Source organism: Chiloscyllium punctatum, chromosome 36 (genome assembly GCF_047496795.1).
Source record: "Chiloscyllium punctatum isolate Juve2018m chromosome 36, sChiPun1.3, whole genome shotgun sequence".
In the NCBI taxonomy this organism is placed as follows: Eukaryota; Metazoa; Chordata; class Chondrichthyes; order Orectolobiformes; family Hemiscylliidae; genus Chiloscyllium; species Chiloscyllium punctatum.
This window is the reverse complement of record NC_092774.1, coordinates 63,459,103-63,484,665: the sequence shown is the minus strand read 5'-3', so window position 1 is coordinate 63,484,665 and position 25,563 is coordinate 63,459,103. Positions and strand designations below refer to the sequence as shown.

At 46.8% G+C, this 25,563-nt stretch overlaps 2 non-coding genes across 2 annotated transcripts; both read right to left on the bottom strand.

Annotated features, from left to right (window-relative positions):
• On the bottom strand, positions 1-72 carry trnae-uuc (transfer RNA glutamic acid (anticodon UUC)). The gene has a single exon. It is a non-coding gene; the product is annotated as a tRNA-Glu (tRNA).
• A 12,970-nt stretch (positions 73-13,042) lies between these two features.
• On the bottom strand, positions 13,043-13,114 carry trnaw-cca (transfer RNA tryptophan (anticodon CCA)). The gene has a single exon. It is a non-coding gene; the product is annotated as a tRNA-Trp (tRNA).
• Between the last annotated feature and the right edge of the window lie 12,449 nt (positions 13,115-25,563).

Genomic DNA, 25,563 nt, shown 5'->3' with positions numbered 1-25,563 from the left:
TTCCCTGACCGGGAATCGAACCCGGGCCGCAGCGGTGAAAGCGCCGAATCCTAACCACTAGACCACCAGGGATATACGGGAGAAGTTTGACAGCTCTCCTGAAAATTGCTTTGCTGCCCGGAAGTCGAACCCGGGTCACGGAAGGAAGAAGGCGAACACCAATGTCATTTCGTGTATCCATTGCTCCCGATGCGGTCTCCTCTACATTGGGGAGACTGGAGCCCCGTCGCAGAGTCAAGTCACAGCGTTTGAGGGAACATCTCCAGGACACCCGCAATAATCAACCCCATCGCCCTGTGGCCCAACATTTCAACCTCCCCTCCCACTCTGCCAGGGACATGCAGGTCCTGGGCCTCCTCCATCGCCGCTCCCTCCCCACCCGATGCCTGGAGGAAGAACGTCCCAACTTCTGCCTCGGATACATTCATCCCCAGGACATCAATGTGGTCTGCACCAGTTTCCTCATTTCCCCACCCCCCCACCTTACCTCAGTTCCAACCTTCCAGCTCAGCGCTGTCCTCATGACCTGTCCTACCTGCCAATCTCCCTCCCCACCTATCCGCTCCACCCTCCTCTCTGATCTGTCACCTCCATCCCCTCCCCCATTCACCGATTGTACTTTTTGCTACCTTTGGCCCAGCACACCCCACCCCAATTTATCTCTCCACTCTGGAGGGGTCCTGCCTCTATTCCTGATGAAGGGCTTTTGCCCGAAACATCGATTTTCCTGCTCCTCGGAAGCTGTCTGACCTGCTGTGCTTTTCCAGCACCACTCTGATCTAAACTCTGGTTTCCAGCATCTGCAGTCCTCACTTTTGCCTACCCAATAAACCCAGTGTGCCGATTTCACATCAACAAACTGACACAAGCAGACATAACGTCTGCAGAAACCTTAGCCACATTACTTTACATTAAAGACATCTGGGAAATGATGTCTAGACAAATCAACCCTCTCAGCATCATGGTCGCCCACAAACCTACCAACACACTTAAACAGCGGCTAATGAACCTGAAATACCCGATACAAACAACCAGCAAACGAATGTAATTTACAAAATACCATACAAGGAAATATATACATGAACTCTGCCACACAGTTCTCTGTAGCAAGAAATGCTGGGATGAGAAAAGGAAGATTTTTTTTAGCCAAAACGAATCGGCACTGACTGGACAGCCATTTAAAATCAACGCTGTCAGCCCAGGATGGAAGACCCGAAGGGATGTACAGTTTTCTTATTTCCTGAAGATTTACAAAGCTGAGACTGGGTTTTGGTGTTTGTTCCCTTTCCACTCCCAAGAGCCACAGTGGTTGGGGCGGTGAGTTGGGGAAAGTGAAATGTGCCCATGAGCAGCGTGAGGGACTATTTCAGCTCCCCCTCCTCTGACAGCGCTGTGACGACTCTGATGTTCTCAGGGACACTTACTGACGCGACACAGTGAAAAGAGTCTCATTCCCGCAGTTCGGGAATTCAAACCGTATGCCGGCTTCAGGACAATGAGAAAGATTAATTGGGGTGTGTGAAGAAGCTGTGAGCTGCATTTCAAACAGGTAGGTGGAGTCAGATGCGTCATCCATTGCGCCCCTGGCACTGTGCGGACCTGACACCGCCATGCTGCAGAGTTCTGACGTTAACACGGACATGCGCAGCAATGGGAACATTCACAAGAGGAACAGCCAAAGATAATCACCGTCACTGCTTCCCTTCCATAATCCCAACTTTGTGAAGCAGTATCTTTCACTGGCAAATAAAACACTTTTGTCCTCAGGTGCCTGCTTAACTTCGATTACGACTTCACGCCCCTCACTGTTCGATCTCATTTCCAAACTCTTGGCTCATCGCCTCAATAGCAGCTCTGTGGGTATCTGCTTGTTCCACCCTGACAGGCAGTGGGCTACAGATTCCCGACCAGTCCCAATGTGATTGAAATACTTCAACCCCTCCACTGATTTGCATCTTTAAAAAAACCGTGGAGCAATCTCCCTTTCTTTTTGACGTCGTTTCTCAACTGTAGTCGGCAGGGTTCACACCTGCGTGGGGAAACCGCAATGGATTTCATGTCCATCGCATTCACCACTCGGCCCATCAATACAGAACCACACTGACAGCTTCATTTCCCAGATCTCTCTGCCTGTGGAGCTGACAAAAAGTGAATCCTTGCAGAGTTTGTTTGAATTCAATCACTTCTCAGGTTTCGAAAGGGTTAAATATCTGCAAATGGCGAGTCTGCGTGTTTCATCCCGGTAGATGAAATGGACGTTCAGTTAAAAACAAAAACAGAAATTGCAGGAGCAACTCCGCAGGTGGAAAGAGAATCAGAGACAACATTTCAGAACTCGTTTTTTTCCTCATCCAGGTCCAGCCAAACCTGCTGAGTTTCTCCAGCAGTTTCGCTTTCTGTCTCGAATTCTCAGCATCCGCAGTCATTTATGTTCGAAATTCAATCAATTCAGAAACCCCTTTGTGCTGCCTCAGTGGAATAGATTTCCGTTTGGGAAACATTTTCCTGACACCATTAAAAACGTGCACTTTCGCAGCCAAGAAAGCGGTAGGAGCGAGAACAAGGAACACGCCGACTCTGGGTGGTCTCGAACCACCAACCTTTCGGTTAACAGCCAAACGCGCTGACCAATTGCGCCACAGAGACAGGTGCAAGAGCTGCTTGCACAGTGTCTTTGAGGAACCTACTAATAAATTCATAATTCAACCCGTCCCGCCCAAAATTACCATTGTCTTCTATCAGTTTTACTTTCCATAATAAAGCCTTGGACATTCATTGTGGAGACATGGGGACAGCCTGATCCCACCATCTGCAGGCACATCCATGTCACGAGGAACGAGCTCTCCACCACCGGGGCCATCGCCCTCCGAGCCTTTCAGTGTTTTACCTCTTCCTGAATTTTCTCATTGGCGCCGAGCCGAGAAGGGGTTTGAATTCCTGATGTGCAGAGAATTATTTCAATGTCTCGGGTCAGTTCAGGTCCCGAGAATATCAGAGTCAATCAGCCTCTTAAACAAGGGGATGGTGTCTGGACTGTCTCTGCTCAGTCCGTCAGTTCATCCTTCATTCTCCTCTAATTCCACTTCCCAAAGAGTTTCGAAAGATTCACAAAGCTGGAGACTGGGATTTCTGTTTTACTTCCTGAACATTTTTCCACCTGCTAACTGACGATATTTTGACAAAACCTCTTCCCCATTGTAACATTTGCATCATGTCCAGGGATGAGCAATTTCCAATCCCAAGTTTGGGAATGTTCTCTTTGGAGCAAAGAAGGTTAACTGGAGATTTCCAGGGGCTGTTGGCAATGATGGGAGAAGACGTGGTGTGAATGGGCAGGTTAATGATCAGAAGAACCTATTGCCACTGACTAGGGTCAGTTACCAGAGGACAGGGATTGAAGTTCTTTAATGGAAAGCAGCATTTGTGTCGAACAAACACAGCGAATACTGCAGAAAGCCAACGGGTCGAGCAGCATCCGTGGAAAGGGAAACAGAGCCGATGTTTTGAGTGTACGACGGTTTTTGTTCAGAACTCAGTCTTTTGCCTCTTCCCGAAGTTGGTCCAGGTCTGTGTCTCAATTGGCAAACACATGGCAAGTGCAGTTCCGCAATGTGAAGTTATAGCCTTTGCTGTTTAAAAAAAAAGCAGTGCATTGTTAAAATGATTATATATTGGAATGTGGAGAAAGTGAGGACTAGAGGTGAAAGTCGAAAAATGTGGCACTGGAAAAGCACAACAGGTCAGGCAGCATCTGAGGAACAGGACAGTGAACGTTTCGGGCACAAGCCCTTCATCAGGAATGATGTATGGATGTACTAAGGGGTCTCAGAGTCCCTCCACACCAGTCAATGCCAGCTGTCGGGCAGATGCAGCAGGCAATGAGCAAGGCAAGTGGTATATTACGAAGAGGAATTGAGTTCAGAAGTGGGGTCATTGAACATATTCAAGGCGAAGTTCATCTGAGTTTTGAACACCAAAGAAGTGGATGCTTATAGGGGAAGGTAAGAAAATGGTTTTAAGACCAGTACAGATCAGTCACAGAGTCAGACAGTACTGAACAGACCCTTCATCCAACGAGTCCATGCTGAGTATGTTCTCAAACTAAACTCGTCCGACCTACCAGTGTTTGGCCCATAACCCTTCCAACCTTTCGTATTCATGTACTTATCCAAATGTCTTTTGAACGTCGTAACTGTACGTGTATAAAATCATGAGGGGCATGGATAGGATTAATAAACAAAGTCGTTTCCTGGGGTGGGGGTGTCCAGAAGGAGAGGGCATGGGTTTCGCGTTAGAGGGGAAAGATACAAAAGAGATCTAAGGGGCAACTTTTTGACGCAGAGAATGGTACGTTTATTGAATGATCTGCCAGAGGAAGTGTTGAAGGCTAGTACGATTGCAACATTTAAAAGGCATTTGGGTAGGTGTATGAATAGGAAGGGTTTGGAGGGATATGGGGCCGTGTGCTGTCAGGTGGGACTAGATTGGGTTGTGATAGTTGGTCAGCATGGACAAGTTGGACCAAACAGTCTGTTTCTATGCTGTACATCTCTACCACAATGTTCAACATACGCAGTGACCTGGCCTCCACAGTTTTCTGTGACAATGAATTCCATAGATTCACCACTCTCTGGCTAAAGAAGTTTCTCCTAATCTCCATTCTCCCTTTATGCTAAGGCTATGCCCATGGGTATTAGTCTCTCCTCCCAATGAAAACATCTTCCCAATGTCCACTCTGTCCAGGCCGTTCAATGTTCTGTACGTTTCAGTTAGATCTCCCTTGAATGTGGGCCTGTTAATCAGCATGAATCAAACCCTTCAGGATGAGGACATCCGTGATTAGACTCAACAAAGTGAGAATGGAGGGTGAGAGTGTGGGATGGAGATTTTCAGCTTTTAGGGAGTAAGGTAGGAAAGAAAGTTTAATATAAATTATAATTGATCAGATGAGCCAATGGGCCAAGGAGTAGTGGATGGAGTTTAATTTAGACAAATATGAGCTGTTGCATTTTGATGAGGCAACTCAGGGCAGGACCTATGCGGTTAATGGTAAATTAATGGAATTCTGTGCTCAAAGAAGCAGTCGAGGCAGCTTCATTAAGACACTGTTGGATGGGTTTTTTTTGCGTGGTAAGGGAATTAAGGGAAGTTGGGATAATGCAATTAGGAGGAGCTGAGACTATTGATCGATCCGCCATGATTGTAATGAATGGCGGAGCAGGGTCGATGGGCCAAATGGCCTACTCCTTCTATTACTTTGAAACGATAACCCTGCGTTTCCCATGGTCAACCCACCTAACCTGCACATCCCTGGACACTAGGCAATTTAGCATAGCCAATCGAAATCAAGAGCAGTGAGCAATGTAGTGATGTGGAAACCAAACACCAGAGAATGAGAGAAAGGGACAAGGAGAATAAATGTACTAGCAATCAAAACTGGATTCTCACCATCACAAAAAATAAAACTAAAAGCTGCATTGTAAAAAAAGCGAATTAATTGACTGCACACATTGAAGAGAATAATTATGATCTGAGACTCCTTACAGAGATATGGCTTCAGAATGACAAGGATTGGATCCAGAATATCGAGGGGAGATGTGGCATTCAAGTCGAGTGAGAGGCTCAGTAAAGGTAGAGGGTGGGCACTGCTAATCAAAGCACTGATAACATGGTAGTCTGGTGTCAGCTCGGATTTCAGGTCCTGATTTCTCTGTCCTCTGATCTCCCTGTTCCCACAGAGTTAAATGTTGTCTGTTCTCAGCTCTGCTCGATATCTGTTGAAGCTTTGACCCCCTTTTACACCTTCTGGAGCAACAAAATATTCTGAGCCTCCTGGAAATGACACCTTATCTATACCCCTCCTGATTTTAAAAATCTCGATAAAGTTATCTGTCAACTTGCTCGGCTCTGTTGGAAAAATGTCCCAGCTTCTTCTTAATTCAAACCCTCCATTCCCAGCAACACGCTGGCAAAGTAAGGAATAGGGAATTGCATCAAATCACATAAATGTACTGTCTGAAACAATCTAGCTGTGCTCTGGCCTGAGATATTGAGAGTCCCTGGTGTAAGTAATTACGAATGCAATAATTTTGGTCACAGAATTGAACAATCATTTTGCAACAAAGGGGTCTACTTTGATAAGGAGGTAGCGGTCATTTCTAGGGTAAGTGAACAGTTTGTAGATCAGGGAGATGAAGTTCCAGACACTTGTGAAGGGCTAGAATTGAATTTGATAAATAAGACAAAGAACTGTGGATGCTGGAAATCTGAAACAAAAACTGAGAACACTGGAAAAACTCAGCAGGACTGGAAGCATCTGTGGAGAGAAAGCAGAGTTAAAATTTCGAGTCCAACAACTCCTCTTCAGGATTCTGAAATAGTTTAAGCCTGGCAGTAAGTTCAGGTAACCTTTACTGCGACCCAACTTTGTTACAGCTTCAGATCTCCACATCACAAGGCGTACAAAAAGTAGCTTTTCTTAAAAAAAAAGCACCTCAAGCTCAAAGTGCGCACACTCACCCCCCACTCCCCCCACCACACTTTCTTTATTATTGGTTCGTTGAGTTGTCCCTTTGTAACTGGATCCTTCGTACAGCCGGGTAAAGCATGCAGCTGGGACGACTGAGTGAATCCTTTCGCGCAACGGCAGTTTCCATCACTGAAAAGGACATGAATGAATCAGATGGGTTTTTGCCCTCTAAAAACGGTTTCATCCTTAGATTCTGAAGTCCAGATTACTGACCGAATCCCAATTCTGCCATCTACCGCGACGGGATTCGAACCTGAGAATCCCCAGAGCTGGGTTGTTAGCGGCGCTCGGCCATCGCTCCTTCCATCCCCCCTGCGATGGCACGTGAACGCGCGGGTGCCTTCACAGGTGGGAGGAGCAGGTGAAGCTCTTCCGGCACTGACAGCAGGTGAACGGCCTCACTCCGGTGTGGACCCACTGGTGGGTCAGCAGTGCAGCTGACTGAGTGAACCCCCTTCCGTACATGGGGCACGTGAATGGCTTCTCTCACTTGTGGACCCATTCGTGCGTCTCCAGATGGCTGATCCGACTGAAGCCCTTCCTGCACACCGAGCAGGTGAATGGCCTCTCCCCGCTGGGAATACGTCTGTGGGTTTCCAACACGGATGGGGAAGGGAATCCTTTCCCTCAGTCCCCACATTTCCAAAATTTCTCCATTGGTGGAGCTTTCCTTGTGTTGGTCTGGGTTTGAAATTACAATCAGAACGGGGACATAGTCTTTCCCACTGTGAGGGATGAGACTTTGATTCCCCAAAGCTGAGTAAATGGTGTAAAGCACTTTTCACAGTCAGCGCACTGAATCTCCCTCACTCGGTGTCTCAGTGTTCTTCCTGCCACACCAGTGTCCAAAATCTCTCAAGCAAACAAAAGCAACCATGTCTTCTTGATTGGAATGGTTGCTGATATTCAAGTCCCAATGAATCAAGCGGCTCTGTCAGAAGTTGATGTTTCATTTGTTTTCAGATTTCTTTCGGCACGTCTTCCTGGAAAAAAAATCACAAAATAAGTGATCATTGGCAGTACACTTAAACGAACATAACATAGGTGGTAGTTCCTGTAGTTTGCCAGATGCCTGCTGATCACATAATACCCAGCACACAGAAACCTGAAATCCCTCATGCAGCCAGATAGGCTCAGGTGTGTTTAGAGGAAAACTTAATTCAAATCTAATCTAATCCTAAACTAAATACGTGTACATATATATATCAATATGACACTCCTTTCAATGCGGCTCAGTTCCATGAGAAACTACACTTTTAATTGCGAACATGAGGAAAAAAGCAGTCATTTTCCAGGGTGCAAACTGCATACGTGCCAAACTGAGGGAATACACAAGGAAAATACCTAAAATAGAGATAGAAAGTATTTGAGCACCTTTGCAGAATCTGCTCCCTCTCTGGATTCACTCCAGTTGCTACAAGTAAACCTCCCTGGGGGTCAAACAGCCCTGCATCGGGAAGCACTGGGATGGTTAACTACGACCAGTTTACATGGGGAACACATCTCCACATTAAACAGCCTCGAGGCAAACTTCCCTTCCTTCCACTTAAAGTTCAAGACCCCTCAAAGCGAAATTCCCCAGGTAAGTTTGGAAGAATTTCTTCCAGGTGTTCACTGATCATTTCTATGAGCACTTTGTTAAAGTTTGAATATTGCGAGTTTTGAAAATTAGTGATTCTGAGCAAAATCATATTTCGAAAAACAGAATGTGGGAATTTAGACAGAGTTTATTTTTGCACATCGACGATATGTCTGCACAACGGCATATGACACGACAGCAGTGAAGATCTCCTGACGTCATTCTCAAACGTGCCTGCCACACGCCAGATGAAAAGCTAAATACTTCTCTGGAAAAACTGCCGAGCAATGCAGGAGAATGGCACAACGCGTGCGTGTTGGGACCGTAACCCAAAAGAGAGACCGTTCTCTCCTATTCATTCAACGTCGTCTTTAGCAGCTTTCCCGTATAACGGCGCTCTGTTCTGCACCTTGCCTTCTCATCCACTTCCCAAAAAACTTCGACATAAATATTTCACAATGATATACTGGCCCAATGTGTACAGTTGAGGTGACAACTTCTGAGTGGTCTCCTGTTCACTGTATCCTATGTTGAGGAGGGCAATGCTTGTCACTGGCCACTCAGGTGTCAGAGAAAAGTTTCGAAACAGTAGAGGGAGCCGGGTTCTTGGGGACGGGGTCAAAATACAGCAGGGAGACAGAATGAGAAGCAGCTGTTCTGGAAACTCTTCGTCTCTTGCAATTCAGAGAGCAATGTCAAATGTATTTCACACTAAGCAAGTCTCAACTGGCTCAAGAGGTGTGTGGTGAATGAGGAAAGAGCTGCTCTTTGGCTTGTTGGTCTAGGGGCATGATCCCAGATAGACTCTTTAACTGTGCAGACTTGTGTGCGGTCCTAGATTCAAATCCCAGTCAAGGCTGCGTCGCTTAACTTGATTTGTGCAAAAATGCCCCATTAATTTTCTCAAAAAGCACCTTGGTGAAGCGAGGTTGGGCTGTCTGGAGGATGAAAGAGGCAGAAAACAGGGACGTGAAATGGTTGGAGATCGCGTTGAACAGGTTGACGTGAGTGGTGCGATGTTTTAGGAATAAGGTAAAAATGTCAGCAATCAAGGTAGGTTGAAAAATTCGGCCAGCTCTCCTCGGAGAACCGAAGTTTTCCAAGTCAGTAGGGGCCGAGAAACAGGAAATAATGCTGTTAAAATGCTCCCATGCCTGAAAGGATCTATTGTGATTCGGCAGAGATTTAAACTCACGAGGACGAGCGAATGCAGTAGAATAGGTTGCGGCAAATGTGCAGGTAAAGTGCTGCTTCACCTGGAAGGTATGTTCGAGCCTGGAAGGATATTCTGGAGGGAGCAGGTAAATTGTGCTTCTGAGTGAAATCACGGTTCGTAAAAACAGAATGTGGCAATTTAGACAGAGTTAATATTTGTTCGTCGGCGACATGTCTGCCGGTGCGCGATGGGAGCATAACCCAGAAGGGAAACCATCTTCCCTATTCACTCAATGTCGAGTTTAGCAGCTTTCCCGCATAACGGCGCACTGTTGTGCACCTCGCCTTCTGATCTGCTTCCCAAAAAACTTCGACGTAAATATTTCACATTGATACACAGGCCCAGTATGCAGAGTTGAGATGACACACTCGTGGAGGTCTGAGGGGTCTTCTCCGGTTCTCTGTGCCCTATGTTGAGGAGGGCAATACTTGTCACTGGTCACTCCGGTGTCAGAGAAAAGTTGAGAAAGAAAACGGTTTAATTTTCTGCCAGTAGAGAGGGCCCGGTTCCTGGGGACGGGCAAACGGCAGCAGAGAGACAGAATGAGAAGCAGCTGTTCATACAGTCATAGAGATGTACAGCATGGAAACAGACCCTTCGGTCCAACCCGTCCATGCCGACCAGATATCCCACCCCAATCTAATCCCAGCTGCCAGCACCCGGCCCATATACCTCCAAACCCTTCCTATTCATATATCCATCCAAACGCCTCTTAAATGTTGCAATTGTACCAATCTCCGCCACTTTCTCTGGCAGCCCATTCCATACACGCACCACCCTCGGCGTGAAAAGGTTGCCCCTTAGGTCTCTTTTCTATCTTTCCCCTCTCACCTAAACCCTAAAGCCCTCTAGTTCTTGACTCCCCGACCCCAGGGAAAAGACTTTGCCTATTTATCCTATCCATGCCCCTCATAATTTTGTAAACCTCCATAAAGTCACCCTCCAACCTCCGACGTTCCAGAGAAAACAGCCCCAGCCTGTTCAATGTCAACTGGAACTTTACTCCGAGCAAGACTCAGCTGGTTCAAGAGGTAGGGCGGGGGCAGGGACGCCGGTGCGCCGACCGTGTGGCTCGTTGGTCTAGGGGTATGATTCTCGCTTTGGGTCTTCGTCGACGCAGACGTGCGAGAGATCCCGGGTTCAAATCACGGACGAGCCTGAGTTTCGTGAATCGCGCGAAAGTGCTTGTTTAATTTTCTCAAGAAGCACCTTCGTAAAACGAGGTTGGGCTCCCTGGAGGACCAATGGGACAGAAAGCAGCGAAGTGAAATGATTGGAGGTAGCGTTGAATAAGTTGACGTGAGTCGTGCAGTGTTTGAGGGATGTCAGCGATGAGGGTCGGTTGGAAATTTGGGACAGCTCTCTTCGGAGTACGGAAGTTTGAAATCTGGCCCGATTGAAGCTTTTCAAGTCATGCGAAGTCTAGACAGAGAAAGTAATGTAGTCAAAATGTTCCTACGCCTGAAAGGATCGGCAACGATTCGGCAGAGTTTTAAAGGCATGAGGAAAAGAACCGAAAGTGACATTAGGAAGAATGCTTTCGTACAGGGAGTGGTTGGGGTCAGTAAATCCCTAACTGACACTGACAAAGAGGCAGATTCATTAGACGCAAACGGGAATTCGGTGATCATGTTTAAAGTAATAATCTGCAGAATTACATGGAGAAGGCAAGAGAATGATACGAATAGAGACCCACGTGTACTTACTGTGTCGACCCAGCAGAGCGAAGGTGGGCCGCATGGCGTCTATTTAGAGTGAAATCACAAGAGAATGTGGGAAGTTAGAAAAAGTTGATGTTTACACAGCCTCCATACGTCTGCGCAACACCATATCAGACGACAGCAGTGAAGATCTTTGACATCAGTCTCGAACGTGCATGCCACGCGCCAGACGAAAGGCTGAAGGGGCCTTTGGAGCGGAGCGGCGCGCCGAGAGTAGGAGCCGAGTGGCGCAGCGGGGGCGTGCTGGGCCCATAACCCAAAAGTCGTTGGATCGAAACCATCCTCTGCTATTGTTCACTGCCTCCTTGAACGACCTTCGTTTGTGATGGTACTCTGTTCTGCATCTTGCCTTTCAAACGGCTTCCTGAGTGTTTCAGTGCCCCGTACCGATACTGTCGCGAAACTCACACTATTCAAGTTACGTGCTTTTGGAGGTCTGAGTGGTCTTCTCCTGTTCTCAGCTGCTTTGGGAGGTGGCTGTACCCATGGCTGGTGGCTCGTTACTCTAGGATATGATTCTAGCTTTGGGTCTTCGAGCATATGCAGCCGTGTGAGAGTTCCCGCGTTCCGATCCCAGGCGAACCATCAATCCTTAAATTGACCTGAGCAAAAATGCCCGATGAATTTTCTCAAAAGCCGCTTCGTTAAATAAGATCGGACTGCCTGAATGAGGGACGGCGCGGAGCTGCCATTGCAGTGAACACGGCGAAGGGAAACACGTGTTGAAAGTGAGAACAAGTATTGCAGATTTTTCGCCCGCGCAATCCGTGTCTGAATGAAACCTCCACCTGTATTACGCTCAATTCTGAGGGTGATACTTCAGGAAGCGGGGAAGTGAAGTAATTGTTGAACCAGCAGATCTAAGGTGGGCTGCATGGCCTCAGTCTGCGCATTTTGTGATTCTGAGTGAAACCGGAGTTGGATCAATGGAACATAGGAAATATGACAACGGACATATTCTGCCCAACAGGATACTCCATCACATCAATGAAGGTGTTTTGACATCATTCACGAAGGTACATGCCACAATGCAGATTCAAAACGGAGTATTCCTTTGAATCACTGAGTAATTTGTTGACAGTTATTCAGTTGAGGTGAGCGGAGTTGCGCATTGGGAGCCACTCCAGTTGATAGGATGAAGCCGTTTTCTCCTGTGTGATAGTCCCACCTGCACTCCAATTTGCTGTGCTTCCAGTCAGAAGATGCAGATTACTGTCCCATACTGATACACGGGCCACGATGGCCCAGCTGTGGTGACAAGCTTGTGAAGGTCTGAGTGCTCTTCTCTTGATCTCTTTCTGGCTGCTATGATCCGAATCATCAAACCTCTCTTCTCCGAGATAGGAATAAACTGGTGAAGGTGAAACACATCAGTTGCGGTGTGTTCCATGCGCAGGAGGCCCTGCGTTAATTCCTCACGCAGTTTCACACAGCAGCAACCCCTTGATGAATTACGCTTGGCAAAATAATCGATTGAACCAAATCAGTGTCCGCCATTGGATTTTACTGACGCCGTTTATAAAATTCAGTCTCACCGTTAATGTGGAGAGAGGCCGTCAGACTGTAGTTTCCGCTCCTTCTGTTGAATAACGATAATTTTAACTGTGTCCAGTGAGAGGAAAGAATTTGCTGTTGGTGGGAAACATTTCTATCTGCACTCGCTGTCACTCTCCTGATAGATTGAAACATAAAGCTGGGAGTCTCTGGATTATGTTGTAAAAATATCGGTATTATGTTATTCACACCGCGCTGTCACCGACTGAACGAAGCGGCTGCCCAGAGGGAGGCGGCTGTGTTTAAATCCCGTGATGAACTGGGGGAGCTGAGCATTTACCCAAACAATAGGCACACCACCTCCCTGACACAGTGTTCACAAATCAAACTGACAGCAAAGCTTCACGTGTGATTGAAAGTTTCCGTAAAGAAGACTTGGCTCAACAGATATCCGGAGTGAACGTGCTCCTTTCTTGATTTGAAATGTAAGAAGTCGACGTCAGTGAGCCTGACGTGATTCGAACACGCAACCTTCTGATCTGGAGTCAGACGCGCCACCGTTGCGCCACAAGCTCATGAACGACTGGTGAGCTTTATTCATGCTTAAGGAAAGTGATCGCGCCGCAATGATTTTACGTTTTGAATAACAACGGAGATTAACAGTTCATGTCTGTTCTGTCTCTCCCCCGTCTCCTTCTGTCTCTCGAAACGATTTCCAACTCTACCTCAATAAAAAGCTGAAAGAACTGCTGATGCTGTATATCAGAAACAAAAAAAACAGGAGTTGCCGGTGACCCTTCCACAGAACTGATGGTGATTGGGAAAACGTTGGTTAAAATGCAGGAGATATTGTGGGAGGAAGACGGATGCAGTAAATGATAGATCAGGACACAGCCCAAAGCGAGGGAAGAACTGTTGGACAGGAAAGGGAGTTGATAACGATCTGTGTGGGAGGGTGAATGGAGACTGTTCGTGGCTAATAATAGGTAGTGTGTAATGACAGACTGTGTGATAACAAGGCTTGGTGTGTGTGGAAGGGACGAGGATACTAACGATTTCAGGCCCTAGAATTATTGAATTCGATATTGGGACCGGAGGATGTATGGTCCCCAAGTGAAATATTCGATGCTCTTCGTTCTGCTGGTGCTGAACATCGCTGGAACACTACAGTAAACCTGAGACAGAGATGTTGGCCAGGGAACAGGGGAGGGTGTGGAATTGGCAGGCAACTGGAAGCTCAGGTTCTTTTTGCGGGCAGAACGTAGATGTTCTGTGCAGCAGTCACCCAGTTTTAGGCTTCATTTTCCCCATTGTAGATGAGACCACATTGTGAGCAGTACTCTTGCCACCATCCCGGCTCCTTCCCGCTGAGGTTGTGCCCCAAGCGCCAGGCAATTCACAGATTGAAAAAAACATATTATTTACATTCTGAGAGTTAACAATCGATGCCCATCTCCCCATACGCCTTCTCCATACATCTTAACCACAGATATAGCCACCCTCAATCCAAAAACAAAAGGACAGCAGTGAAAAAAGGCCCCAGACAAGACCTAACTGACCGTTTTACTAAATAATTCCAGTTTTACATTAAGGCAGTACATATAAAGCCGATAACCACAACAAAAAGGGGCAAAAAGTAGCATTGTCTGTCATGATGTCCCGCCTTCACCCCGACCTGAGTCCTTTAATTCAGAGAATTCACAAAGCGCTTCGCCTTTTCTGCTGAATCAAAACTATATACCGTCCCTCCATGAGAGAAATGCACCACGGCCAGGTACCTCAAGGAATATTGAATGTTCAGATCCCTTAATTTTCTCTTAACTTCATCAAATGCTCTTCTGTTCTTAATCCAGGCTCCTGAGAAGCCCTGAAAAGACATCATTCTTGAGCCTTTGTGCATTAAGGCCTCTGGATCTCTTACCAATCTTCTTGCTGTTTCAATCACTAACTGTTTTTCTTTATAATGCAGGAGTTGCACTAGGACCGTGCGGGGGCGCGGGTCCAGCCCTGACCGCATTTTGATCCGGTGGGCCCGCCCCACACTCAACAGACCCGACTCCAGCCCCAGAAATCCAACGAGGTTTTCACCTTCCTTACATTCCGGAAGACCCGCGAGCTGTAATATTTTTCTTCTACTTTTGTTTTCCAGGTCATCCATTTGCTCCTGAAGGACCCGAACCTGGTCTTCTAGCGTTCAGATCCTTCCTCCTGAGACCTCCGCCACGGTCTCCGATGCCACGGTCCTCTCCTCCGCTGCCTATTCTCTTCGGGCCAACATTTGAATTTCCTGCTCATGCTTTTCCAGCGTGGCAGGTAGTGGTTCCACCGCTGCTTCAATCTTATCTCAGAGTTTGGCAAACTCCGAGAGTAACTACTGCTGCCCCATTAAACCCAAAGGGACTGCCCTGGGAGTTTGAACAATGGCTCGAGGCACCCCCGATGCAGTAGGGGAGGGCCCTGCCTGCTGCACCCCTGTCGGCCCCTTTCCTTCATTTGCTTTCATTCTGATCCTAACGCTGTCAAACCACAATTATAGCAGCTCCAGATGTTCAGTAAGTTTCTATTAGCAATTATTTTTCTCTTACAGATGGTTAATGAGGTGGTGGGGGGGCGGGGGTAAAGGTCCACATTGCCGGGGGTATGGCACAGAGCCCAGCCCAGCACAGCAGACCACTCAAACCACCGCCATCTTGGATTTCCAAGAAAATGGTTTTAAGACCAGTACAGGGTCATACAGCACAGAAATGGACCCTTCGGTCCAATTAGTCTATGCTGACTATGTTCTCAAACCCAACTCGTCCCATTTGCCAGTGATTGACCAATATCCCTCTGAACTTTTCCTATTCATGTGCTTATCCAAATGTCTATTAAACATTGTAACTGTACCTGCATCCACTACTTCCTCTGGACACCCATCCACAAAATCCACTCTCTGTGTGAAAAAAATGGAGGTCTTCATGTCTTTTTAAAAATCTTTCTCCTCTCCCCTTCAAAATTTGCTCCCGAATCTTGAAAGCCCCACCCTAGGGAAAGGACACCTGCCGTTCACCTCATCTGTACCCCTCATGATTTTATAATCCTCTATAACCTCACCTCTCAATCTCCTCTGCTCCAGTGAAAGAAATCTCAGTTTATCCACCTGGCTGTAGGTATATTCATATCCAGTTATGATCTGTTCAATGCTGGTGCAGGGTCAAAAGACCAAATGGCCACCTCCTGCTCCCAATTCTCTCACTCTGTGTCCAGAACAGCATTGGGAGATTGGGAAAGGGGAGATATCTTGTTTGTTTTTATTTTTAAAATACACTTGATTCCCACAAATAAAATCAACAGGTACAAGTACAGCACATGCAGTATTCCTCATTGCAACTTCAAGGTTTTGTGTCCTCTTCTTCCGCGTTGGCTCCAGCACATTCGGCTTCCTTCCGCATCCCACCCCGCCCCCCTCCCCCCCCCCCCCGGCCAATCCCCGCCCTGAGCCGTTGATGCTTCCATTCTTTATAAAATCAAGAGAGGCATGGATAGGGTAAATCGACAAGGTCACTTCTCTGGAAATCCAGAACTAATGAATAATAGGTTTGGGGGCGGTGGGGGAGATTTAAAAGGGACCTAAGGGGCAATTCATGCAGAAGATGGTGCATGTAAGGAAAGAGCTGCCAGAGGAAGTAGTGGATGCTGGCATAATCCTAACATATTTAAAGGCATCTGGATGGGTATATGAATAGGAAAGGTTTAGAAGGATATGGGCCAAACGCTGGCAAATGAGACTAGATTCGGTGAGGATATCTGGTCAGCATCGACCAGTTGGACCAAAGGGCCTTTGTCTGTGCTGTATATCTAGATGACTCTGGTTTGCCACTTCAGTCTGTTTAGTTTCTCTCTAGTATCATTGCCTTGATGTCTCATTCCAAAACTCCCCCACCCCCGTGGGTGCACGTTAACCATTTTGCGTTTGGTTGTTTGTCAAGAAGCTGAATTGCAGGTTCATCCTGAATGTACACACTTTACTTTTGCTTCCCAAAATCACTCTCAACTGTATCCCAATGTCGTGGAAGATATTAATTTTCAGGTGGAGGTATCCAAAATTCAGAGAGATGTCAGTCATGACTGTTTTGCTCTTCTGTCCCTGTCAGATCCTGATTCAGCACTTTCAGGAGAATTAGAATGGAGTGAGAACAGAGGGAGGGAGAGAGAGAGAGTGGGATGGTGCTTTCAGTTTTGTGGAATAACAAAAGAAAAGAATGTTCTGTAGAAAGTAGAATTGCTTGTTCTGAATTTCTACCCTGGGCTGACAGTGCTGACTTTTGTAACCTCGTTTTACAGAGTATTTGAAGATCTGAAGATGAAGTTTCAAAATCAAGACATGAAGGGCTTATGCCTGAACCATTGACTCTCCTGCTCTTCGGATGCTGCCTGACCCGCAGTTTTCGACTCTGATTCTCCAGCATTTGTGAGCCACTCATTCCATCGGGACTGCAACAATTTTCAACTATGATCCAATTGGTTCCTGTTTCAGTACGTTTTCAGCATCAGTGGGACTGGAAGAGAGACCCTACTGTTGCAGCAACGCACTGAGTGTGGAGCCTGAATCAGTTATCTAGCTGGATAGAGGAATTCAAGGCAGGGAGGGGACATACACGCGTTTCTGTGCAACTGTAGCTTCGGCGATGGAGAAACCATGGAAGTGTGGCGACTGTGGGAAAGGCTTCCGTGTCCCGTCTGCCCTGGAGACACATCGGCACAGTCACACCAGGGAGAAGCCATTCTCCTGTCCTGAGTGCGAGAAGGCCTTCAGTGATTCCTCTGCCCTGCTGAGGCACCGACGGGTGCACACAGGGGAGAGGCCCTTCCGCTGCCCAGATTGTGGGAAGGTGTTCACTCGCTCCTCCCACCTCGCGATTCACCGGCGGGTCCATACCGGTGAGAAGCCCTTCCCCTGCCCCAAATGTGGGAAGGCCTTCAGCGATTCCTCTGACCTGCTGGCCCACCGGCGGGTCCACACCGGCGAGAGGCCATTCACCTGCTCTGTCTGCGAGAAGTGCTTTACACGCTCTTCCGACCTGCTGAAGCACCGGCGGGTCCACACTGGGGAAAGGCCCTTCAGCTGCTCTGAGTGCTGGAAGGGCTTTGCCCAGGCCTCCCACCTGCTGACACATCAGTGGGTCCACACTGGGGAGAGGCCATTCACCTGCCTCGAGTGCGGGAAGGGCTTTGCTGTCTCCTCCACTCTACTGACGCACCAGCGGGTCCACACTGGGGAGAGGCCGTTTGCCTGCCCTGAATGTGGGCAGAAGTTCACAATGTCCTGCAGCTTGAACAAGCACCAGGGGAGGCACCAATGCTCCCAACAATCCGATTCTGCCGGTAACACTGCTGAGGGTCATCCCCAGGACTGAACGTCCTGCCCTTTCTGATAGTGGGTGCAGTGGGAGAGCTGATAGGTTTTTTTGTTTTCTACTTGGGGGGGGGGGGGGGGAGGGGTGGGTTGGGAGTGGTGGTGGCTCATTGGTTAGCACTGCTGCCTCATAACACCCGGGACGCAGATTTCATCCTCAGGGTGACTGTCTGTGTGGAGTTTGTACGTATTCCTCCCCCGCCCTGGCCACCAGTGTCTGTGTGCATTTCCTCCGCATGCTGCAGTGTCTTCCCAAAGTCCAAACATGCGCATATTTGGGCGAATTGGCCAAGCTAAATAGTCCCATAGTGTTCAGGGTGTGTAGGTGTGGTGCATTAGTTAGGGGTAAGTGCAGAGTGATAGGGTAGGAGAATGTGTCTGGGTGAGTTACTCTTCAAAGGGTCGCTCTGAACCTGTTGGGCAGAAGGGCCCATTTCCACACTGCAGGGACTCCATGATTCTGTGAACATTGCTTCCAGTGGGCGCTGCTGCTCATTGAGCCTAGGACCCGCAAAATCCTAAGACCACAAGACCATTGGAGCAGAAGTTCGGCTATTTTGACCCATCGAATCTGCTCCACCATTTGTTAGAGACAAAATAAAAAACTGCAGATGCTGGAATCTAAAATAGACAAACAGGAGGCTGGGCACAACAGGACGTGGAGAAGTCAGCATTTCAGATATTATCCCTCAGGACTGAAGAAGGGTTCTACCCGAAACGTTGACATCTCCATCAGAAATGATTTATCAGGATGTTGTTAGAACTAGAGGGCATAGGTTTAGAGTGAGAGGGGAAAGATTTAAAAGGGACCTAAAGGGAAAACTTTTCATGCAGAATGTGGTGCATGTATGGAATAAGCTGCCAGAGGAAGTGGAGGAGGCTGGTAGAATTCCAGAATTTAAAAGATATTTGGTTGGGGACATGAATAAAAAGGGTTAGAGGGATTTGGGCCAAGTGCTGGCAAATGGGACTAGATTAATTTAGAATATCTGGTCAGCATGGACGAATTGGACTGAAGGATCTGTTTCCGTGCTGTACCTCTCTGACGACCGGTCCTGATGTAAGTTTAGAATTGAGTAACTTTGAATAATTCAATCTTGTTGAATTCACCTCTGGGAAGGTTTCAAATGAACCCCTCCAAGCGATATGATTTAACTACGCCGAGTTGGATAAAGTATCCCATCAAGTTCAACATGAATGCGCAGTTGAAGAAGTCAGAAGTCACACAACCCCAGGTTACAGTCCAACAGGTTTATTTGAAATCCCAAGCTTTGGGAGCATTTCTCCTTCATCAGTGCTGCTCCTTCATCACTTCACCTGATGAAGGAACAGAGCTTCGAAAGCTCGTGAGTTCAAATCTATCTATTGGGATTGTCACCTAGTGTTGTGTGACTTCTGACCTGTCCACCCCCAGCACCTCTGCATCAGAGTTGACGAATGAGATCAGATTTTATTCAGCATGATTTAGTGAGATATTCATCTGGATGTCCTTATGACTGAACCATCGATCCTTCTGCTCCTCGGGTGCTGCCTGACCTGCTGAGCTTTTCCAGCATCACACTCTCAACTCTGATCTTCAGCATTTTCGGTCCTCACTTTTTCCTGGTTCATGTGGAAACTCAACACTGTCAGAGTGACAAAGAGACACCAGTCATCGATTACTATAGCACAGAGACAGGCCCTTCAGCCCATACCGGTCCATGCTGACCAAAATGTTTGTCAACACTAACCTCATTTCCCTGCACTTGGCCCATATCCTTCTAAAGCTTTCCTATCCATGTATATGTTGAAACGCCTTTTCAATGTTGTTAATGTACCTACTTCAACCACTTCCACTGGCAGCTGTTTCCCCAGGCGAACTACACTCTGTAAATATTTTGCCCCACATCTTTTCTTCCATATTTCTCCTCTCACCATAAAAACGCATCCTTGGTCTTGAAATCCTCCCCCTAGGGAAGAGACAGCTACCATTAAGCCATCTCTACCGCTCTTGGTTTGAAAATATTGCCTCAACTTCCTCTGCTCCAGTGAAAAAACATCCCAGCCTCTCCAGCCTAAATTCTGATTAGATAATAATGGCAGTGATGATTTTGGCTGTGTGTGTGTCAAGGATCTCTCATTTCTAAGCCAATGCTGTGCCTCTTAAGTTCACCTGATTGTAAAACGAATGGCACCCCATTCATTTAAAATGTCCATGTTTTCTGTGTAAAGTCGGTCCTGGTCAGTAAATAGGCAGTGGTGTCTTATATTCCCGTAGACTTCTTGTGACCGGGTTCATATGCTCTGTTTTGAGATGTATGAGTAAATCTTTAGAACAAAAAATTAATGCATCCTTTATTCATGTCTCATTATTAAAAACACTTTCTCCAATTACAGATGTGATTGAGAAGCTTCTCCCACTGAATCTTTGACTGATAACAGCATTTGTCAGGCTTTTGAAAGTCACTGCAGCTCTGTCACAGCACAGGGGAGGGCTCTTTCAGACAGAACGCATCATGCAGAAAATTCTCCCACAGTAGTCGAGCAAAGTTGACATCTTTTTAAGACATTGTGAAACTTGAAAGGGTTCAGAAAATGTTTGGAAGGATGTTGCCAGGGCTGCAAGGTTTGAGCTACAGGGAGAGGCTGAATACGCTGGTACTATTTTCCCTGAAGCTTCAGAGTCAGCCAGAAACATCTGTTGAATCAGGAAACATCTCTTCCTGCAGCAGCTTCAGACAGACTGCCTGCTAAAACCCAAACCAGGGGAAAAGAATGGGACAACTGCCCTTTCATTGTAGAAGTGTTTTAGAAAATAAAATGTCAAACCCTTTTCTCTGATTGTTGCCTTAGCCAGTATCTGTTAACCATTAGTGAAATCCTTAATCCTAGACGAATGAGAAGCTCTGCCTTTTACAACCCCTCCTGAAAATAAACCAAGAACAACATAATCTTCTTAAAAGGAGCAGCATCATCACAACAGAAAGCACCTGAACTGAAACATTTGTATCAAAGGGCTGTACAGTTAGCAGGACAAGACAACAGGTTTTCAATTTCACCAATCAATTTAAATCAGCCCCATTGGCTACCAAAAACTTATTAAATTGAAATCCTAAAGTTTTGACAACAGGACCAATCCTATCATAAAGAATTGGTGCTCTCAGTCATCTGTGTATTAGAGAAAGCATCATTTAGAAAAATAAAGAAGGGGTTCCTGAGAGGAATCGGAGGAGGCAACCCCGACAGAAGATGGCACAGAATATTCCGGAAGACACATAACCTGGTTGTAATCTGAGAGATTAAATTCTATTTTGTGTTATTTGAGTGGGACATGTATTGATTGGAACAGCATACCAGAAGAATCTTGATTTATTCCAGAATACTCAGTAGTTAAGAAGGATTTATTCAGTTTGTTAGTAGTTTCGTTCATTTGTTCACCGTGAGAGTTGGTTCAATAAATTGCTGATTGTTGATTTTAAAGTGTCAGGGACTTACATTTAACACTACAGCAGGTTACACCACTTATCACACTGACTTTACAGATTAAAGGGCAATGTGCCACTCTTTGGACGTTTCGGTTTGAGATCTTGGAGAGACTGTGTTGCCTCCTTCTTCCCAGGGATGGTTAACAAGTCATTTATCATATTGATTCTGCTCTGCCATTCAATCATGGCTGATATGTTTCTTAACCCCATTTTCCCTGTAACCTTTGAGCCCCTTGATACTCAAGAATGAGTGAATGGTGGAGCAGACTCAATGGGCTGAATGGCCTAATTTCACTTCCTGTGGTGTCACAGTTTCTCGTCAGCCCTTTCGTTTCTTGGTCCAGAAAGCGTTATTGTTGACTTGTGAAGTTGGGGAAGTTCTGGAGTTTACAGGTGCACACCATGCTCCTCTCTGCCTCCTCCTCAGCCTTCAAGTAAAGGGAAGACCTTTCAGAACAGAGATAAGGAAACTTCAGAAAGAGAGTGGTGTATCTATGGAATTCACTGTCCCAGAAGGCTGAGGAGGCCAGATCATTGAATATATTTAAGATAGGATAACTAGGTTCTTGAGTATCAAGAGGATCAAAGGTTACGGGGAGAATGGGGTTGAGAAACTTATCAGCCATGATTGAATGGTGGAGCAGACTCAATGGGCTGAATGGCATAATTTCTGCTGCTATAGCCTTATGATATGCTGATGTGTGGAGGGGTGAGGATGGGGGAAAAGAGATAAAGAGGGGATTACAATTAAGGTGAAGCTGGATACAGATACACAGGAAATACACGAATTGTACGATAAATTTCAGACCACATAGAAACACTAGCATAGAGAGGGATCTGACTATATAGATCTCCAAAAGTGGCAACACAGGCGGGTAACGTGATCAAGAAGGCACATACCACGTTTGTGTTGAGTGTAAGAGTTAGCGAGTTATGTTACAGCTATTTATTCCGGTCACATTCAGAATATTGCGTGCAGTTCTGGTCGCCACACTACTGGAAGGACGTGGATGCTCTGGGGAGAGGGTATAGAGAAGGTTCACTGGGATGTTGCCTGGTCTGGAGGTCTCATTATGAGAAGAGATGGGATAAACCTGGATTATTTTCACTGTAAAGATGGAGGTGGAGGGATGACCTCAACAAAATGATGAGACACACAGATTGGCTGGACGGGGGCGGCATGGTGGCTCAATCATTAGCACTGATGCGTCACAGTGCCAGGGAAACTGGTTCGATTTCAGTCTCAGGTGACTGTCTGTGTGGAGTTTGCACATTCTCCCTGTGTCGATATGGCTTTCCTCCGGTTTCCTCTCACAATCCAAATGTGTAGGTTAAGTTGGATTGTCTATGCTTAAATTGTCCCACAGTGTTCAGGAATGTGAAATTTAGGTACATTAGTCAGGGGGTAAATGTCGAGTAATAGGGGTAGGGAAATGGTTCTGTGCGGATTATTCTTTGGATGTTTGGTGTTGGGCCAGATAGTCTGTTAGATACTCAGGGTGGAAAAGTCAACTACAAGAGGGCACAGGTTCAAGGTGAGAGGGGGACAGTCTGGGGGAGAATTGAAAGGGAAGATTTTTCACACAGTTGGAAGGTGGATGCCTGGAATTCACTGCCAGTGGATGTAGTGGAAAGAGGCACGTTAGCAACACTTAAGGTGTATCTGGATAGACACATGAATGGGAGGTGAATACAGGGACAGAAACCACGCATCGGCAATAAATAGAAAGGTCTAAGTTAGGATTAAGAATTGGCACAGGCTTGGGTGGGGAGGGGGTAGGGGGTAAAGTGAACTTTCTAAAAGCAGGCGATACCTGTATGCTGATGAAGGGGCGGGTGGAGGCTCAGGTGGAGCATAAACACTGACAGAGGCCAATTGGATCGACTGTGCTGGAGACTGAATGGGACAGAGACAAATGTATCTATTTCAGATCGACCTGCACTTCAGCCGCTTCTGTGGACTGTTTCCGTAGGGAAGGTGCAATCCCAGGTTCAGAGAGCGTCAGCCCCCACTAGAAGTAAAGTGGGTGAGAGCACGGTAAGTCAGCATAAAGGAACCCCTTACCCTTCCCACTTCACCCACTAAACAGGGTTCAAGATGTGACTGTCAGCAATGGTAACAGCAGAATCCAACCCGAATCCCTGCGCCATCTCAATTGTGAAGTTGCTGGTGTCTCCACAAGTTGCACGACTGGGTGAAGCCCTTCCCACACACTGGACAGGTGAATGGCCTCTCCTTGGTGTGGATGTGCTGGTGTTTGCGCAGGGTGGAGGAATCGCACAAGTCATTGCTCCACATGGGACAGGTGAATGGCTTCTCCCCAGTGTGGATGCAGAAGGTGAGCAGCAGGTGATACGACCGGGTGTAGCCCTTTCTGTACACGGAGCAGGAAAACGGTTTCTCCCCGGTGTGGATCCGCTGGTGCAGCAGCAGGTGGTGTGACTAGTGAAGCCCTGCCCACACACGGGGCAGATGAACGGGTTCTTGCTGGTGTGGACACACTGGTGGGCCAGGGGGTGGTGTAACTGAGTGAAGCCTTTCCTGCACTGAGTGCAGGTGAACAGTCACTGCCCCATGTGCAAACGCCGATAAATCTCCAGCGCAGATGGCAAAGGGAAACCATTCCCACACTCCCCACATTTCCACGGTTTCTCCATGGTGCAGGTGCCCTCATCTGTCTCAGACCTTAACAATCAGTTGAAAACTCGCTCACGCTCACAGCCTGTCTGTGGTGTTACTGAAGAACCCGCTGATAATTGGAACACTCTCATTCAGTCTGTAAAGCTTGTTCCAGTCACTACTCTGGTGTGTGGGTATGGGAGACTCTGAGTTTCCAGTCACACTGACGTTTAAAACCTAACAAAGCAGACAGACCTTCTCCCCTTTGTTTACAAGGCCATCAATATCCACGTCCTTGTGAATCAAGTGACTGTCAGACTTTGATGTGAGGTTTGGTCTGAGATTTCTGCCGCCAAATTCTTCTCCCGTAATATTCCTGTGAAGTGATTGCAAAGGTCATCACAGTCAGTCCATGATAGAAAATATGAACGTAATTCTAGTTACTGTGGAACATTCTTTCCTCTCAATCCCAAAGATCTTTGTGTAGATCTATATGTAACTGTAAACCAACATGGTTATGGGGCAGACTGCATACCTCCACGAAGAGTTCATATGGACTCAAGTTGCTAAATGGACCTCTGTAGTGCAGTATTGACACTCTTACTGAAGATCTACAATATGCTGCAGTATGATATTACAAGCCCAGAAACAACTGCAAATCAGACAAGGTCCTTTCAGAAGTTGGACCATGAACTTCTGAAGCTGCTGCTGCTCTTCCTCTCTCTCTGAATGAAGATTGATCTTCACCCAGACTGCAACTTCCTTCCTCTGTCCAAATATTTGTGAACACAGCCCTTTTTTTGAAGGATGGCATGTTTCCTGATTATCACAATTAAAGGGGGTCTTCCCCCTGATATGCAAAGGGACAGTCAGTCAGGGGAGGACAGGGTCCCATCTTGTGTTGTTGTGTGGAATCTGTGACAGCTGCAACAATTCATCCCAACTGCTGTACTCAGTGCTCTGACTGATGAAAGCAAGCATGCCGAAAGTCTTCTTCACCCGCCCTATCTACCCATGACTCCACTTTCTAGGAGCTATGAACCTGCACCCCTACATCTCTTGGTTTCAAATACTGCATATGAAACAGATTCGGTGGCTGTTGGTATGTGTGCTTAACTTGACTCTAATTTGGTATTTTATACTGAATGCCATGACTGATGAAGGCCAGTGTGCCAAAAAATTTCTACCTGTGACTCCATTTTCAGAGAACTGTGAACCTGTACTCCAAGATCCTTCTGTTCCACTACACTCCTTAAGGTCCTGCCATTCACCATGAAATTCCTACCTTGATTTGACTATACAAAATGTAAGACCTCACACTTATCTATATTAATCTCCATTTGCCATTAACCTTAAACCTATGCCCTCTAATTTTGGACTCCCCCACCCCAAGGGAAAAGACCTTGCCTATTTACCCTACCCATGCTCCTCATGATTTTAATAAATGTCTGAAATGTCACCCCTCAGCCTCCAAAGCTCCAGGAAAAATAGCCCCAGTCTATTCAGCCTCTTCCTGTAGCTCAAACCGTCCCACCCCGGCAGCAT